Source organism: Chrysemys picta, unplaced genomic scaffold (assembly GCF_011386835.1).
Source record: "Chrysemys picta bellii isolate R12L10 unplaced genomic scaffold, ASM1138683v2 scaf1151, whole genome shotgun sequence".
Taxonomy (NCBI): Eukaryota; Metazoa; Chordata; order Testudines; family Emydidae; genus Chrysemys; species Chrysemys picta.
Genome location: NW_027053858.1, coordinates 2,226 through 7,500, shown reverse-complemented (window position 1 = coordinate 7,500; position 5,275 = coordinate 2,226). Strand labels below are relative to the sequence as shown.

Here is a 5,275-nt window from a genome sequence, read left to right as displayed (position 1 = left end):
TCCCTCGGAGAGCCGGGTCGGCGGCGGTGGCGGGTGTCAGGCTTTACGTCCAGCCTCCGGAGGGTGAGCGTCCTCGGACGGGATGCAGCTGCCGCAGAGAGGCAGCCTCTGAGGCAAGGAGCGGAGCACCGAGGCTGGGGAGAGGGGAGCAGGAGCCGGGGGCTGGGGTGGGTGGGTGGGGGGGGCGTTCAGGACAACCGATCAAGCCCCGGGAAGCGGCTGTCAAATGTTCAAAGTCCCCCCCGGGACAACAGGTCAAGCCCTGGGAGGCGGCTGTCAAATGTTCAAAGTCCCCACCGGGACAACAGGTCAACCCCCGGGAAGCGGCTGTCAAATTTTCAAAGTCCCCGTTCGGCCACCAGGTCAACCCGCTGAATCTACTGGGTTGACCTGGCGGCCGGTTTGCTTTCCGGCCACCAGGTCAACCCATTGGATTCGACGGGTTGACCTGGCGACCGGTTTGCTTTCCGGCCACCAGGTCAACCCATTGGATTCGACGGGTTGACCTGGTGGCCGGTTTGCTTTCCGGACCGGATGTCACCCCACTCCCAGGGCAGCGCGGCAGTGGTGCTGAGGACCGCAGAGGGGGGGCTTAATAGTCGAGAGGGAGCAGGTCCGGGGGAGGCTTAATAGTCGTCCCCCGAGGACTCCGGGGGCCAGGCTTAATAGTCGTCCCCCCGGGCGCTCCAGGGGGAAAGCTTAATAGTCCTCCCCCGAGGATAGGCTTAATAGTCGCCCCCCGGCCAGTCCGGGGGAGGCTTAATAGTCGTTCCAGGGGAGGCTTAATAGTCATCCCCCGGGCAGTCCGCGGGAGGCTTAATAGTCGTCCCCCGAGTGCTCCGGGGGGCAGGCTTAATAGTCGTTCCCCAGGCAGTCTGGGAGAGGCTTAAGAGTCATCCCCCGACAGTGTGGGTGTGGGTGTGGGCGGGGGGGAGGCTTAGCAGTCGTCCCCAGGGCGGTCCGGGGGTGGGGGGAGGCCTCAGAGTCGTCCCTCCGAGAGCCGTGTCGGCGGCGGTGGCGGGTGTCAGGCTTTACGTCCAGCCTCCGGAGGGTGAGCGTCCTCGGACGCGATGCAGCCGCCGCAGAGAGGCAGCCTCCGAGGCAGGGAGCGGAGCACCGAGGCTGGGGAGTGGGGAGCAGGAGCCGGGGGGGAGGTGGGGGGCGTTCAGGACAACAGGTCAACCCCCTGGAAGCGGCTGTCAAATGTTCAACGTCCCCACTCGGCCACCAGGTCAAGCCCCGGGAAGCGGCTGTAAAATTCTCAAAGTCCCCACCGGGACAATAGGTCAAGCCCTGGGAGGCGGCTGTCAAATGTTCAAAGTCCCCACCGGGACAACAGGTCAACCCCCGGGAAGCGGCTGTCAAATTTTCAAAGTCCCCGTTCGGCCACCAGGTCAACCCGCTGAATCTACTGGGTTGACCTGGCGGCCGTTTTGCTTTCCGGCCACCAGGTCAACCCATTGGTTTCGACGGGTTGACCTGGCGGCTGGTTTGCTTTCCGGCCACCAGGTCAACCCATTGGATTCGACGGGTTGACCTGGTGGCCGGTTTGCTTTCCGGCCCGGGTGTCACCCCACTCCGAGGGCAGCACGGCAGTGGTCTTGAGGACCACAGAGGGGGGCTTAATAGTCGAGACGGAGCAGGTCCGGGGGAGGCTTAATAGTCGCCCCCCGGCCAGTCCGGGGGAGGCTTAATAGTCGTCCCCCGAGGACTCCGGGGGCCAGGCTTAATAGTCGTCCCCCCCCGGGCGCTCCAGGGGGGAAAGCTTAATAGTCCTCCCCCGAGGACTCCGGGGGCAGGCTTAACAGTCGTCCGCCCCGGGCGCTCCAGGGGGAAAGCTTAATAGTCCTCCCCCGACAGTGTGTGTGTGTGTGTGTGGGAGGGAGGCTTAGCAGTCTTGCCCCGGGCGGTCCGGTGGGGGAGGCTTAGCAGTCGTCCCCAGGGCGGTCCGGGGGTGGGGGGGGGGGGGAGGCCTCACAGTCGTCCCTCGGAGAGCCGGGTCAGCGGCAGTGGTGGGTTTACGTCCAGCCTCCGGAGGGTGCGCGTCCTCGGAGGCGATGCAGGCGCCGCAGAGAGGCAGCCTCCGAGGCAGGGAGCGGAGCACCGAGGCTGGGGAGAGGGGAGCAGGAGCCGGGGGCTGGGGCTGGGGGTGGGGGGCGTTCAGGACAACCGGTCAAGCCCCGGGAAGCAGCTGTCAAATGTTCCAAGTCCCCACTCGGCCACCAGGTCCACCCCAGTCTAGCAATGGGGTTGACCTGGCTGACGGCCGGTTAGTATCAAGGTAAACTCACCGTCGTCCACAGGAGGGCAGCTCTCAGGCCGGCCGGCTGCGGCTGACTCTGGGGCGGCGCCCGGTCCCGGCAGCGAGGGGCGGGGGGCGCGGAGCGAGACGGGGCTAACCGGGGGGGGGCGCCTCCTGCGACTTTGGGGGCCGCGGGTCGTCAGTGGCGTGCAGGCCGGGCCTCTCCCGGGGGATTCGGGGGGGCGGTCCTGCGGGCCGGGCGCAGGGGGCTCGAGCGAGCCCGGGCCGGTCCGCCCCGGGGCCGGGGTCTCCGCCTGCGGCTCAGGGGGGCGCGGGTCGTCGGGGGAGGAAGCCCGGGGGAGCCGCACACCGGCCCGCCAGGCCAGGCCTGGCCTGGATGGCCGCGGGGGGATTCGGGGCGGTCCCGCGGGCCGGGGGCCGGGCGCAGGGGAGGCGGGGGGGCCGAGCGAGTCCGTCCCGGGCCCGGGGCCTCCCCCTGCGGCTTTGGGGTCCGTGGGTCCCCGCTGGAGGAAGCCACTGGGAGCTGGACACCCGCCGTCCGTCCCGCCAGGCCAGGCCTGGCCTGGGTGGCCGCGGGGGGATTCGGGGCGGTCCCGCGGGCCGGGGGCCGGGCGCAGGGGAGGCGGGGGGGCCGAGCGAGTCGGGCCCGGGCCCGGGGCCTCCCCCTGCGGCTTTGGGGTCCGTGGGTCCCCGCTGGAGGAAGCCGCTGGGCGCTGGACACCCGCCGTCCGTCCCGCCTGGCCAGGCCTGGCCTGGGTGGCCGCGGGGGGATTCGGGGCGGTCCCGCGGGCCGGCGGCCGGGCGCAGGGGGTCCGAGCGAGTCCGTCCCGGGCCCGGGGCCTCCCCCTGCGGCTTTGGGGTCCGTGGGTCCCCGCTGGAGGAAGCCGCTGGGCGCTGGACACCCGCCGTCCGTCCCGCCTGGCCAGGCCTGGCCTGGGTGGCCGCGGGGGGGGATTCGGGGCGGACCTGCGGGCCGGCGGCCGGGAGGGTCCGGGCCAGTCCGCCCCATGCCCGGGGTCTCCCCCAGCGGCTTCGGTGGCCCCGGGGGGGGTCCTCCGCGGAGGAAGCCGGGTGGGTGGGGAGCCGGACCCCAGGCGCCCAGACCCGTGACCTGCGGCCGCGACCTCCGACTCGGCAGGAGCGACGAGGGGCTTTCCGGCCCGTCCCCCCCTCTCCTTCCCCCCCAGAAAAGGAGAGAGAGCTGACTCGGACCGGGAAAAGCTGCCTACGGCACCTGGGATTCCCAGGCGGTCACCCATCCAAGTACTAGCCAGGCCCGGGACGGTTTACCTTCCGAGATCGGACGGGATCGGGGGCGTTCGGTCCGGTATGGCCGTAGGCACCCGGCCCCGCGCCTCCTCGCCCGCTTTCCCCTGCCGACGCCCGGGCCTGCCGCACGGTGAGCCCCGGTCGGACTGCCCCCCCCCCCTGCGGCAGGGCCCCCGTCTCTCGCGGGCCCGGTCCTTTTTTCCTTTTCGAGCTCCGGGGCCCGGGCTGGCCGCCAGAGCCCCTCCGCCCGCCCTCCCCGGCGTCGGGGAAAATACTGTCCCGGACTTCCAGTGCGCCCGATCCTGTCAGCCGGGGGGTGGGGAGGGGCAGTCCCTCGCTGCGGCCGGGGAGGGTGAGCCCAGGGCGGCTTGCCTGCCGTGCGAGGCCCCTCTCGGCCACCAGGTCAACCCCGAGTCGAAAGGGCTGAAAAATTTTCAGAGTCCCCTCCCGGGCACCAGGTCAACCCGTGGAATCGGACGGGTTCACCTGCTGGCCGGTTCGCTTCCCGGGCACCAGGTCAACCCGTGGAATCGAAAGGGTTCACCTGCTGGCCGGTTTGCTTTCCGGCCACCAGGTCAACCCCTAGGGGTTTTAACGGGGGCACGCCCGGTGGCCTCTTTCCCGTCCGGTCACCAGGTCAACCCGGATCTCCCTCCTTCCCTGGGCGTCCCCTCCTCGGAGGCGTCAGGTTCCATTCCCCCCCCCCCCCCAGACTTCCAGGGGCCCGATCCAGTCGGCCGGGAGGCAGTCCCTCGCTGCGGCCGGGGAGGGTGAGCCCAGGGCGGCCTGGTCCATGTCTCTAGTGGGCCCGATCCTTTTTTTTTTTTTCGAGCTCCGGGGCCAGGCCCGCCCGGGCAGCCCTCCTCGGAGGCGTGGGGCGATTTCCCCCCGCCCCCAGACTTCCAGGGGCCCGATCCTGTCGGCCGGGAGGCAGTCCCTCGCTGCGGCCGGGGAGGGTCAGCCCAGGGCGGCTTGCCTGCCGTGCGAGTCCCCTCTCGGCCACCAGGTCAACCCCGAGTCGAAAGGGCTGAAAAATTTTCAGAGTCCCCTCCCGGGCACCAGGTCAACCCGTGGAATCGAACGGGTTCACCTGCTGGCCGGTTCGCTTTCCGGCCACCAGGTCAACCCGTGGAATCGAAAGGGTTCACCTGCTGGCCGGTTCGCTTTCCGGCCACCAGGTCAACCCCTAGGTTTTAAGGGGGGGGGACGCCAGGTGGCCTCTTTCCCGTCCGGTCACCAGGTCAACCCGGATCTCCCTCCTTCCCTGGGCGCCCCCTCCTCGGAGGCGTCAGGTTCCATTCTTTTTTCCAGACTTCCAGGGGCCCGATCCAGTCGGCCGGGTGGCAGTCCCTCGCTGCGGCCGGGGAGGGTGAGCCCAGGGCGGCTTGCCTGCCGTGCGAGTCCCCTCTCGGCCACCAGGTCAACCCCGAGTCGAAAGGGCTGAAAAATTTTCAGAGTCCCCTCCCGGGCACCAGGTCAACCCGTGGAATCGAACGGGTTCACCTGCTGGCCGGTTCGCTTCCCGGGCACCAGGTCAACCCGTGGAATCGAAAGGGTTCACCTGCTGGCCGGTTCGCTTTCCGGCCACCAGGTCAACCCCTAGGTTTTAAGGGGGGGGACGCCCGGTGGCCTCTTTCCCGTCCGGTCACCAGGTCAACCCGGATCTCCCTCCTTCCCTGGGCGCCCCCTCCTCGGAGGCGTCAGGTTCCAGTCTTTTTTCCAGACTTCCAGGGGCCCGATCCA

At 69.9% G+C, this 5,275-nt stretch overlaps 1 non-coding gene across 1 annotated transcript; it reads right to left on the bottom strand.

Moving 5' to 3' along the window:
• Positions 1-3,485: 3,485 nt before the first annotated feature.
• LOC135979701 (5S ribosomal RNA) lies at positions 3,486-3,604 on the bottom strand. The gene has a single exon (XR_010596959.1). It is a non-coding gene; the product is annotated as a 5S ribosomal RNA (ribosomal RNA).
• Between the last annotated feature and the right edge of the window lie 1,671 nt (positions 3,605-5,275).